At 41.8% G+C, this 13,793-nt stretch overlaps 1 long non-coding RNA gene across 1 annotated transcript; it reads right to left on the minus strand.

The window, feature by feature from the left end:
- Nucleotides 1–2,276: 2,276 nt before the first annotated feature.
- LOC147697237 (uncharacterized) lies at nucleotides 2,277–7,425 on the minus strand. The gene is made up of 4 exons (XR_015299145.1): nucleotides 7,338–7,425; nucleotides 6,897–6,974; nucleotides 5,341–5,457; nucleotides 2,277–4,859 (listed from the first exon to the last, which is right to left on the minus strand). It is a non-coding gene; the product is annotated as an uncharacterized LOC147697237 (long non-coding RNA).
- Nucleotides 7,426–13,793: the final 6,368 nt, after the last annotated feature.

Below are 13,793 nucleotides of genomic sequence, written 5' to 3' on the forward strand. Positions count from 1 at the left end.
TGGCCTCAGTGCCTATTCCAATCATGGAGTCCCACTCTGTAACTCTGGGCAATAGCTTGCCTAATCTCCACATCGGCCCCTCGCAGCGGGATGCCTGGCTTTCACCTTGGGGATGCCCAGTAATGGGTTATCTTGCAGGGGAATACCAGGACGGGTTCCCTAAGCAAGCGCTGGGATGCTTTCGGGCAGCCATGCGCTCTACAAATCAAATTTCATTTCATTTCATTCATTCTTTGGTACCAAATAATTTAAGGTGGTGGAAGATTAACCTTTTTCTTCAATGGCACATAGTATGAGCTGTGCAGAAGTGATACCCTATTGACACACAGTGACTACTTGCTCCTCACACAGGTCTATCATCTTCATTCAAGGTCATTAGGTCCATGAAGGACTACTCCTTTGTCTCTTGTTCCTCCTTTTCCTCAGCACCCTCCTCGCACTTGCTCTGCTCTTTTTGATTGGTGGTCTTGCTCTGTAGCTTGATAATGGATGTATTTGGTTGACCAACTGTGTGAATAGATAAAAGTGGCATCATGACTCTACTGTGAAAAGATATTGGTTGTTTCTTCGTTTATCAGGTGCTATTTGCTTTTTGTTACTTTGAATAATTGTCATTCATGTCATTCAGTTGATTTTGCTGTGAACATCACATGGAGGCACCAGAGAGCTGTTCAATAACCCGTATGAACATTATTATGACATTATGAAAACAGTCTAGCAAGGATGGCATCAATCCTGTGAACTGTTGATTAACAATAACACTTTCAAAGATTTTGAATGCTAATAAAGTGTTTAAGGAAACACTACTTAACAGCATAAAAGCCCTGATTTAGAGTTGGGCAGTAATAGACAGTACATCCATTTCTGGCGGAAGTGCTAAATTTAAAGGAAAATATACTGGTGGAATCTCCTCTAGTGTTAAACTGACCTTCACAGTCAGGTGAAGTGATGGGTTCTTCAAAATCTTTTTTATTTCAAGAAAGGTGGGACTTGTTTCAAAAGACACATGGAAGTTTGTTTAACACCATTGGTGCCATGCCATTAAAAGGATTTCACTGTTTACTTTTTTTTTTTTATTAAAATCTGCAGGAGTACGTTGTCCTTGCTTCTTGAAAATCTCAGACCTCCAGAAACCTTTTTTTTCTGCTCTATGTTAGTTTGAGTTTGTATGTGCACAACTATTGGAGCACTTCTATTCCTGGTCATTCACCTCTACGATCCCGGTGCACTGCTATGGAGGGGTAGGTGAATGACCAGGAATAGGCGAGCTAATAAACTCTGCCTCTGGCCGAGTGTGAGCCGACGAAGCCCGCTTTCCTTAATAAGGGGTTGGGGGTAGGAACCCACACTGAGAGTTCCTATCTGCAGGAGGACGTCTAGTCACCTCAAAATGTAAGTACCACAGGTATACAGGGCTTTCTTTTCCTGAAAACTGTTAATTTTTCTTCTATTTTCACTTTCCCACTTGGTCCTGCCGAAGCGCCAATGGATTGCTTAACCACTTGGACGCTATTGGACTCAGGCCCATATAATGAGATTTCCATTGAAATGAATGGGCAGTGCATGAAGAGTTACCCTTGTCATTAGCATTGAAGAGGTTAAGGACCAATAAAAAGCGCAAAACATGTTGACCTATTTTTTTGTTAATTCACTTGTGCACTGATTCAGAGAGCAGCGGCCAGTCACGTACCTGCCCTCGAAATTTGTTCCTGAGAGGGGCTCCAGGATCCATATCTATTTTTAACCTTACCAGTCGGACCCTTGAATAAGCATTGGATCCGGGTACCATCTGGTAATTTTAATTCACTCACGCACTGATCTCCCTAGGCCCACACAACCACTTTATCCAAAAGGAAGGATTCCCCCCCATCACTATTTATAAACCCAACCTCTTTCAAATAGACCACTTTCCATTATTCCTCTCTACCAACCAGAGTTTGATTGTCACTCTCTTGAGACCTTAGGAACCGCTACCCCCCAGTGTGTACCACGTTGTACTTTGGGAGCACAGGTACTGGACCTCCTCTTTTCCTAAATAGATCCCGGTCTCCATTTATTTTTGTGTTAAGATGGATCCATCTGTGTCTGGTTTAGGTAATCTGGGGAGGACCAACGCCTAACCACACATCAAAGTCAGTTCTAAAACACAACAGATTTACTTGCCTAAATCATCACAGAAGTTTGATAATCACATTTTGTGTTGAGTTTAGCGTGAAATGTATGGGTTTTGTAAACGGGGGACGGGAGGCTGGAAAAGCACAGAAGTACAACTCATGTAACAGGGATCAATGCAAGTCTTTAGTCTTCATGACAGGAATTATTGTTCACATCTGAAAGGTTCATTGGTCCTCATTCTGCAAAGACTCCACCTGCCTGATGTTATCTTATGTAGACATTCTCAGTTATAAATGGGTGCCCTCCACATGATGGTGAATAGAATGATACCTGCATGTAAATGTTAGAAAAACAAAAAAGTGGTGGGCAGTATGCTTCAGACAATCTCAGCCACTGGCAATTTCCGGCGTCAAACTTTAATCCATCTGCCTTTGTCCACTGTGCTAGAAGCAGCCATGCTTCTGTGCACAACCCCCCCTCAAGTAGAGGGAATATTGGACCCTCCTGAGCAGCTGACAGAGAGTGTACCCTGCTAGTCATGTCATCATCCAAGGGCAAGAAGGGCCACAACCTCAGGTACATGCTCACCAGTTCCACTCCTCCCTTCACCAAAGCGGGTCTGACTTCACCACTGCAGGCCCAACAGGTAGAGGGCTCACCAGTTTACAAGAACATTAAAGGAATCCCTATTTAACTCCTTATTAGTGAACCTGCAAACAGTAAAAAGAGACTGCATGCAACAACTAAAGGGAGTGCAGCAGGACCTGGGAACCCTGGGAGATAAGGTACCTACCATTGAGGACAATGAGAAAGAGCACGCGAGGAATTGGAACAGCTTAAACAAGTGGGCCTCTTTCTACATGAGCGAAACATTGAACTACAGCTACACATGGAGGATCTGAAGAATTGCTCAAACTGCAGAAATATTCAAATCAGAGCAATCCCAACAGTCACGGAGGGGTCCAACACATCCAAATATGAGTCAGCTCTATTCTAACATGTATTGGCCCAAGAGGATATGGTGAATATAAAGCCGAATAAAGTCCACCAGTGTTCTGCCCAGCTACTGATGCTGCATGCCCGCCAGCCACTTTAGCTTGTATCTACCACTTCCAGCTGATGGATGAGATAATTAAAAAAGCATATTTACTTACTCTCCGAGGTCATAAAATGATGTGTTTCCAGGACCTCTCCTTCATCACTTTACAGCGGCAGAGCAACTTTAGACCAATAACTTCTTTTTAACGGGGCACGGAGACCACTTACAGCTTTGGCCACCCCTTCTGGATCATCTTCTGCTGGGAGGACCCTCCTGCATCAACTGAAATCCTTTTCTGAGGCTGCTTAGGTCCTGGTCCTCCATGAAGAGGGCTCACATTGAGACCCATCGAAATCAGGGCAGGTATCCAACAAACGTAAAAACCAATGGCACAAGGGATAAAATGCAAGAAAGGACTGTGGCCAGACCACAAGAGGTTCCTGCAGGAGAGGCGGTGGCCCTGGACTAGTTGTCAGACAAGACTGGATTACATTGGCCCTTGCGCCAGGTAGATTAAAATGCAAGCAGCCAAGAGAACATCAGAAAATGCACCTGGCCCCAGTAAGACAAGGCAGGGGAGGAGGTGGGACAGATGAAGTGCCTACACCACCTAGATGACTGTTGCCTGTCACCTGGCTTAGGAATTTTGTGCCAGACAATTACAATGCTTCCATATAATAAAGGGACTTGTTTCAGACTTCTTGGTTGATGTTAATGTTCTAGTTATAGTTAAGGGATGCACTCATCACTCATTCGTGCATAGCCCCACACATATATTACCTCCATTGACATTAATATACTCACACCCAAGCCAACCAGGCCCAATCCAACAAGTATTTCCCAGACCCCGGACAGATTCAATATCACTTCCTAACCCTGAATGAAAGGCGTCCAAGCAATTAGCCTCCACCAGAGAGGCCTAAATCACCCTACCAAAAGGTCAGCAGTGCTCTCTCTCCTTGAGCAGATGGGTGGCAATGCCTGTCTTCTCCAGGGAACCAATTTCTTACCCAGGGATGAACATAGACAGAGCGGCCATTTTGTTCTCTCAGAACTTTCATGGGGAGGTACTGAGCAAAATAGCTCAAATTAAGGGTAGTTGTTTTACCTACCAAGTTAGCCTGGTTTCATTCCACTTTAACATAGCTATGGTGTACTATAAGAACTTCCACCAGGAACGTTTTCCTACTGGTGCCTCACCGGGGACCCCTTGGATCCCTAAATCGGCAGTTTTTATGGGAGGCGATCCCAATCTGGTCATGGATAATGACCTACATAGGTCTGGACAGCGATTTGGCCTAACTGGAGTCGTCTCCGCAGGGGGGTCTTGCCTGGTTGCGGTAATGTAGCCTTGAGACCCTATTGTGCCTTAGAAAATGAGAACAAGTCACACAGCACTCCACCAACTGTTGAGTCAGTATATGTATTCTAGGAAATCCTAGATATGTATTTGGATCTGTCAAAAACCAATGAGTATATCATGCGTATATCCATGAAAGTAAGTATGCAGTGTCCATAGATTCTCCAAAAAGCACAAAGCTCATAGGTCTATATTGTCCATTTAAGTTTTCCCACTACTCCAAGTTCAAAGATCCAAGCCAAATCGTATTCTTCCAACTCTTTTTATTGTAAATCCATATTCATATAACAACTTCACAGCTCACACCGCCGACAAGTGTTTCGTCTCACAGAGACTTTTTCAAGGCTGGAAGCAATTTAAACAAAACACACAATAAAGATATTATATAAAACCTATTAAATTCATCCTATCATATATACACTATTTTTTAAAAAGGAAATACCATACATTATATAAACATTTTAGAGGAAAAACCACACACCAAAGCAACAATTAATAATCATAAACACCTAGGTATCTATAGAAAAGAAAACCGCACAGTATTGGAGAATTCGTAATGCTATACATGCTCTTAATGTTGAAGCTGTTCCCAATAGTACATGCCCATAGCAACTCCTATACCACTAATACCTAAGTCATGTCTATACATGATAAAAACAAAACATAGTAAAGTTAGAACAAACTGCTACTGGGAGAAGTACCATCCTATTATGTATAGGCATGACAGTGCTTATTTATACTAAGAGACACGGGGGGAAAAGTAAAACAGTAAAGAAAAAGAAAAAGAGGGGGGGCGTAGGGCAATATATATATAAATGAGACCTACCAAGGAATAAAGGTATGTAAGAAGAAGTACTGTCCCCGGTTGTAGTGATCCAAAGATATGTACACCCTTGTGAGGTCCTCAATGGTGATATAGGCAAATGATATGCTTTATTCCGTCCTATATGGAAATAGCAAAAAATATATATATATCACAACCAAGTCACCTTCACATATTGTGTTAGAGGATGGAGTAGGTCAAAATAAATCCCTATTATTTGTATCCAAAAACGGTCCAAAGCACTGACCACTTATTGGCCACAATGAGTTGTATTTAGTTATGACACAAAGACCATAGCGGCCAGATTCATGAAGCTCAATTGCGCTCGCAAAGGGCCAGATTCTGAGAATCTGGCCCTTTGCGAGCGCAATTTTTGCATTTGTGATTCATCATCCCAAATGCAAAAATCGGTAATAGCGAAATCGCTAATTTGCGAGGAATTACATTTAAGGAATCTCTATTTGAGATTCCTTAAATGCAATTCATTAACCATTTTTAAATTACGAAATCGCAATTTCGGGCCGCTATTTACCGCGAGATCAAACCTCGTGGTAAATAGCAAAAACTTAGAAAAATGCTTTTAAATGCAATTTTCTAAGTTGCATGTTATACACACATATGTCCTTTGGACATGTGTGTGCGCAACACCAATGTAGATTACCTTTCAGGGGTGCTACAGGGTGTCCTTTGGACACCCCTAGCACCCTTGAAATCGCATCCTTATTTGCGATTAGCAATTTGCTAATCGCAAATAAGGAATGTGTAGGAATCGCAATTTATTTTGCGGTTCCTACATGAATCGCGTTTTGCGAGTCTGTAATAGCGATTCCTTATGAAAAGGAATCGCTATTACAGACTCTCAAAACGGGTCTTTGATGAATCTGGCAGTAAGTCCTTTCCAAGGCACTACACTCACCTCTCCTCACGAATAAAGATGTGAAGAGAATCTTCTAATATTGATTACAAGTCGCGATTGGCAGGTCCATAAAGTCTGAGAATAGAACAACAATTTATAAATACAATAAACACTCCCCAAGTAAACGTACAAACCATAATAATTAAAAAATATTTACAATTCTGCCCTACCAACTATAAGAGGGCATAAAGACTTCATTCAAAAATAATCAAAAGAATCTAAGTAACAATCAACAGGTAAAGCGTTGTGGCAAAAGACAATGATGAACAACAGCTCTGTTGGCGCGATAATATGAAAATAAGCCGGTAGTTGCATATCACAAAATATTCCATAATATGCGGTGACACATTTCCTAGAAGATAAGCCCTATTCTGGCCTCATCATGGAATACTCTAGAGGTAAGATAAAACATGTAGGTACATCACCAGGTCAACATTAACAATATAAATGCATATACCTATTACACTTACCAAGGTTAAATATGCATTTGTCCTATAATAGGGACACCTATCCACAGCACATTGTAGGCAATAGTGCACCCATTCTATAAGTGAAAGTGTAAGCTTTAAAATATTACTTATATAAATAATTCCTCATAGCACAAAGTCCATTTAGACACCAAAAAAGTTATTAATAGACTCACTTTATGTATAATAAGTTTTCTGCTGGGTAGGGGTCCCTCTTAATAGTAGCGCATACGAAATAGGAGTCCTTGGTAAGCCTGTGGAACAATGGAAACAGAGTAACAAGGAAGCATAAGTATATACAATCCCAGTTAAAGTTATTCTTCCTCTCCTCGTAGCATTATAAAAAAGTGTGACCGCAGTACTGGTCTAAAACTGCATGTCACCAATCACTCTGCCACATAGCTTGGGAAGTCTATAAAACCGTCAAAACCAAATACGAAGAAACATACGTAAAAACAAACCCGGGTGTACATGTCCTCCTCTCATCGTAACATAACACAAAGCGCATGACCGCAGTAGTGATATTGCGCTGCATGTCAACAGTTACCCTACATCATAGTTAGTATATCCATACCTAGTACATCAAGCATAGAAACGCCATTACGCTATCTGCTCACCTCCACGGAGTCAAAAAGTCGATCAACCTCCGGTCTTGTTAGCAAACAACTGGTTCAATCTCCCGAAACATATTTAATTAACCCCGAGTCCCGCCTTCTAAGCACGTGGTATCCGTCCTCTCAGGCGCTGTGATATTCTAATGGAGCGAAGGAATATCCGTAACCGCCATCTTGTAATGTAAACAGATCACCCTTATATAAAGCACCTCCGTCGGCAAAGTGTATTAATGCTGAGGTTCTTAAGAAGAAACGTAAGGCAAACGAGGGGAACATTGTATCATTGTCTCTGTTAATCATTATTACACTCGAAAGTATTAAATAGTATACAAGGAAATCTATGTATAAATGGAGTATTAACACCATCGCTGCTGATGGTATTCCCCTCCTGTGCTGAGGGTCAATGATTATTGGTGTGTTCATGACGAGCTCAGCTCGTCATCAGCACAGCTCAACCGTGCCTCATGATGAGCTGAGCTCGTCATGAGCATCGAAGGGGTTAAATAGTAGGTTAATAACATCAAGCTTCCCAATCATCAAATACAACCGTAAATATATACTTTCGATTATAGTGAGTAGTAAACTGATGATAATAGACATATAAAATGCAGAGTAGGTTGCAGCAAAATCCCCTACATTCGTATTAACCAAGATATACCAAAGACGGCAATATATTTGAATGCCAACCATATAGCTTTCTAGTCTTTGCCCAATCAAAATACATTGCTTATAATATATAATTATAGCAAATGACCCACATTACCTATGTATAGGACTTGAAACAGCCATAATGTAAAGCCTGCCCCGCAAACAACGGTAGGGAACAAATACATTCTCTTAAGTCATAACCATATGTTAATAAGCATACAAATAAAGATGTAGAAGGTAATATAGCTGGAACCCTAAGTAGGAGACCCAGTGAACACTATTAGGAGAAAAGATGGTATGTCTCACAGCATGGTAGTTGCTATTATCACAATAATCACAAGTCAATCTCCTAAATATATGTACAAAATTATGCTATATGCTGTATTTGTCAGCATAGCCTGTAAAAAAAGCGATCCACTTCTTAGGTCACCATTAGTAATTTGTTTACAGATGAACCCTTGTTTTCACACATCATCGTTTCCACTCTCAGAACATTAATATGTATGGCACGCTGCTCTATTTTTCATTTATCATGCCCTGACCCTAAGCTCAATATCTTACATATAATGTACTAAGTTATGGACGCTCTTTCTATTGAGCTTGAGACCACACCCCCGCATCAAGTTTGCATCAGTCCTTAAGGAATACACGTAACTCCCTGTCCGTGTTAAGTCCCAAGTCCACTGCTCTAAGTTTGATCAACCACTTGGTCTCCAATTTACGCAATGCCAACACATAATCACCTCCTCTGGAATTAGGTTTAATCATATCTATTCCATGAAACTGTATCTTCAGCATTTCCATGTCTGGATGTTCCCTATTGTAATGATTAGGCAGTGGATATCTTGCATTATTGTTGCGGATAGCTCTTACATGTTCTTGCAGTCTTTCTTTGAGAGGACGTATCGTACCTCCGACATATAATAATCCACATTGGCAAATAATGCAGTATACCACCAGTTTTGAGTTACAATTGATGAATTGATTGATATGATATGCTTGCTTGTTGTTATAGCAAAACAACTTTTTCTTGTCTACCGCGAATTGACACATGTTACATTGTGTACATTTGTAAAAACCGCATGGTTTGGGTGGCAGCCATATCTGGGTATTTTGTAACGGAGGGTTTTTGACAATGGACGGACTGAGCATGTTTCGAAGGGTTCTACCCTTTTTATAGATAATACGTGGTCTTTTACCAACGTATTTCTCTAGATCTTGGTCAAGTTTAAGGAGATGCCACTGTTTTTGTAGGGTGCCAAAAATCTGTGAGCTATTAGCATTATATTGTTTTATAAATGCCAGTTTTTCATTGTTTTGTTTCTTAGGACCCATACATTTCCTTTTCAAAGTGGATTTTCTAGTCACTTTCCGTATTTTGGTATGTGCTTTATCTAGCAAACCACTGTCATACCCTCTAGTGAGAAATCTCTCTTTCAAGCTCTCCATCTCAAGGGTAAAATGTTCTTCCGTGCTACAATTGCGCCTCAGTATAGTTATTTGCCCATAAGGTATAGACCCTATTTGGGATGATGGGTATGCACTGCTAGCATGCAGGACTGCATTGCACGACTTGTTCTCATTTTCTCTTGTATTTTAGGCTCTTTGTGCCTTTTGACACTCCTGGTGGTGAGTGTGCGTCAGGCCACAATAGCACCCATTTTGTTATACATTACAATTGCTATTCCGTGTACTACACGTTTAAAATTATTTTTGTGGAAGATATTATTCTATGTGCGGACATTTTCCCTTTTGTTAGGGGAACACTACCGCCATTCTTTTCTTGACCCTATTGCGCCTTCACCAGCCTCTACGCAGGATCACACCTTCTATTACCTAGACACACCTGCAACACAGGCGCCATTGCAGAGTGTGGATAAAGTGCCTATGTACTTGTCTATCCATGCTCTACACTCTGTGTTGCTTAGAGTATCGATGGAGAGGAGGGCGTCAGGGAGCTGGAAACTGCAGGATAGTATTATGCAACAAAGGGAGTATATCAAGGTGGCTAACACTGTTCTCGGCAACTGGTTACACGCCAAAGATACAGATGACACATGGTTAGACACACTATGGGAGACACTGAAAGCTGTAATTAGGGGGGAGCTTATCACCATCTCAAATACTGATAACGCATTAGATGGTAAAAAACACGGAAACTGGAAGAGACCTAAAAGGAATTGGAGGTCACACACGAGTGCACAGGAGCACTAGGGTGTGGTGCAGACTAGATTCAGCCAAGGCTAAACATAAGCACTTGGACCTAGACAGGGCAGAATAACCCCCATTGCCCCTCAAGCATAAATGCTACACAGGGAGCAACAACTACAGGAAACTGTTAGCTCACTGATTATGCTCTAAATTGAACAAAGATAGACTACATACCGTCCTAGATGAGCAGGGCGAGCAGGTGATGGGAGACACTCAGAAATTCTATCTCAACCTCTACACATCCCAAGATCTAGATGAGAACATGAGCATATCCTATCATATGTAGCAGGAGCAGAGGTGGCTAAACTTAAACTGCTCCAGGCCGAAAACCTCGTGAAATCTATCACCCTAGCTGAGGTGATCTCAGCCATAGCCAAGCTGAAATCTCTCAAATCCCCAAGGCCTGAACAATTCACACAACTTTTTTTTTATAAACCCTTCTGCGAAACTCCAGCCCCACTCATCTCAATACTTTTTAACTCATTTGTGGACAGCGGGCCCCTGAAAAAATCAGTGCTGGAGGCCCTCTATTCTGGTCCTCCTCAAACCATGGCGGAATAAGAAACTTTGCAGCTCGGATAGGCCCTCCTTCATGATAAATGTTGATACCAAGCTTTTCACCTGCATTTTAGTAGTGAGACTGCAACCCTACATGTCCCACCTGTTAGACCCGGAGCAAGCAAGCTTTTTCCCAAACAGAAACTGCAGGTACAACAACAAACTCATATTACGTATTATAGATGAGGCTGCGGGGTCCCAAAAGCAACCACTACTATTTGCTATTGATGCTGAAAAAGCATTTAATAGAGTTCATTGGGCATATCTGTCACACACTGTGAAACACTTTGGATACAGAAGTAGGTTCCACCAATGGTTCTGGGAGTGGCTACAACTCTCCCAGAGCCATGTACGGGTCAATGGGGTGTCCTCCGGCTCCTTCCCTATACAGAGCGGGACTAGAGGGGATGCCCTCTTGCCACTCCTTTTTGCAATATTGTTGGAACCTTGGTGAAATGCATTACAGCCAAAACAAATACATATGGGTGTGGTTTGGCGATGATACCCACACAATTAGTCTATACGCAAATGGCGGGATAGGGGTCCTGACAGAGCCGCTCATATCACTGTTCTCATGTCTGAGCTGCGGGGTTTTGGGCAAGTCTCTGGATTTAAGATTATCATTCAAATCTCAAATATACTTAATTTAACGTTATCCCACAACCATCAAGAACAACTCAGAGATCAGTACCCAGTGGCTTGGGTAGAGACTTTTGTTCCATATTTAGGTCTACCCGCATAGCACACAGTACAGAGGAGATCAACTATTGCAGACTCCTCTGTCAAACCAAAGCAAACCTATTTAACTGGCATAGACACAGGATTTCCTGGATGGGTCACATAGCAGCCTTAAAGATGACTGTACTGGCCAGGGTGCTATTCATGTTACAAATGCTCTCACTGACCCATCCTCATAACACTATTAAAACATTGCAACCTGACATCACCAGGTCTGTGTGGGCTGGGAAAAGGCCTCACATGAGCCACATCCTGTGTTTACGAATCACAGGGGAGGTGGATTGGGAGTGCCTAACATTACTCAATACTTCCAGGCATTGCATCTCCGCTATTTGGTGAAATGGGGCCAGGATTCCTCCAAGAAACTTTGGTACTTCATGGTCCAGGCAGTGGCTAGCACCCACAACTGGTAATGCCATGGCTTTCTTAGTCAGTTCAAAACAAAACAACTGTAAAAGTAATTGTAAGAATAATTCTAAAAATAGCCAGTGTGTTCACTTAAAGATAACATCAGTAATGCTAAAATGAAGGCACGCCTCATGTGTATAGTAAGTGCCTCCGTGTGAAAGTCAATGTCCACTACCGGGGGGCCACTGTATTTACGATCATTTTTCTGCAATTTGGCGATGGTTTCACTGTGCTTATTTGAAAGTTTTTTAAGCATCTAACGTTACTGTATTTAGTCCACACTGGCTATTTTTATAATTATTTTTACAATTATTTTTACAGTTGTTTTGTTTTGAACTGACTCAGCCAACATGACATGATCCTCTATGTACTATATTCATGGGATCCCTTTAGGACCCTCAATAACTACTGTTTTTATACCACCCTCTAGGAACTCTGACCACCCGTCTTTTCCCGTCCTGAAGAAGATCCGTTTGTAATGGAATAATTACCCTCACCTATCAGGGTCGAAACATAGACAACTACCCCCCCTCCAGCTTCCAACCCTAGCAAGAATAATACAGCTTACGTTAGAAGTCTGGGTGTTTGAAAAACTTTATGATCATGTATGATACCTATGTTTGGCTACCGTGGGAAGCCATGTAATTCAATCATTTGTAAATAATGTATTTTTGACCTGCACCAAGCTCCCTATCCTACATCACTTCTTACCACATTACCCCTTTTTTTCCTCTCTTCCCTCCGGGCACTAATGAATATCAATAGATATTTCTCATGTAATGTATACCAATGATGAGGTTGAGTACTCCCTGATTAAATAACATTGTACCCTAAATTCTACAGATTTTCTTTGACTTGTTTCATCTGTCATATTGGTACTGGTCACACACCAGAATACAGAAATGGTTCCCTAAACGCAGCAAATAATTTTGGAGCGACTGCAGAGGTGCAGGCACTTTATTGTTTTTGCTTTGGAACTGCCCAAAGCAGTCCTGTTATTGGACACCTGTCCTAAATGATATGGACCAAATTTATGACACACAAATACCATATCTCCCTTTGTTCATCTTCCTAGGTCTGCCCAATCCGGTGAAATCAACAAAAACAAATAGGACTTCAAATGGTGATGGCCCTAGGGGTGGGACTACAGGCAATACTCTCTCTATGAGGCACAGATGGAGTCCTGGAGCACATGACTTCACCGACTATGAGACTTTCTGAGTATGGAAAAGTTAACTCTTATCACATGGCTAGAAAAATCTAGTGTAACACACGGCAGTGCAAATCTCTATCTTGCTTTACTATGCAGCAGACAGGTGCTCCATGAGTGGAGCGTGGGTGTTCCCACGCCTCCATGCATGCATCTGACACATTCCCAATACTGCTAAACCGGGGAATTCGTCAGAACTATGCACCTCCCCACCAGAGTCAAAACGAGGAAAAAAATCTTTATTTCTCCTTGTTGTTTCTTCTTTCTAAGTGTGCTTGATTGTACAACACACTTAGAAAGAGGAAGATGCCTACAATGCAGGCACCCATGCACTGCATGGTACTAGGCAGCAGATTGTGTGCCAGTGCAGCCAGAGAGCAGGAATGTGTTGCATAATGTGAAATATGGCACATTCCTGCCCTCTTACTTTCACGCATCACAGCATAGCAAGGTGGCTTGCCGCATTGTGTTGCGTGAATATTTGTTAAATATGCCACTTAGGGACAGATGTACAACCCTTTTTTGCAGCAGCAAACGGGAGAACCTCCTGTTTGCGGCTGCAGAAATCGGTATTAGCATGTACAAATGCTATTTTGCGAGTCCCTGACTCACAAAGTAGCATTTGCGAGTCAACTTGCTATGTATTAGTGTTTTACGACCGCATTTGCAGCCGCAAAACACTCACA

The sequence above is a fragment of the Lissotriton vulgaris genome, chromosome 8, assembly GCF_964263255.1.
Source record: "Lissotriton vulgaris chromosome 8, aLisVul1.2, whole genome shotgun sequence".
Taxonomy (NCBI): Eukaryota; Metazoa; Chordata; class Amphibia; order Caudata; family Salamandridae; genus Lissotriton; species Lissotriton vulgaris.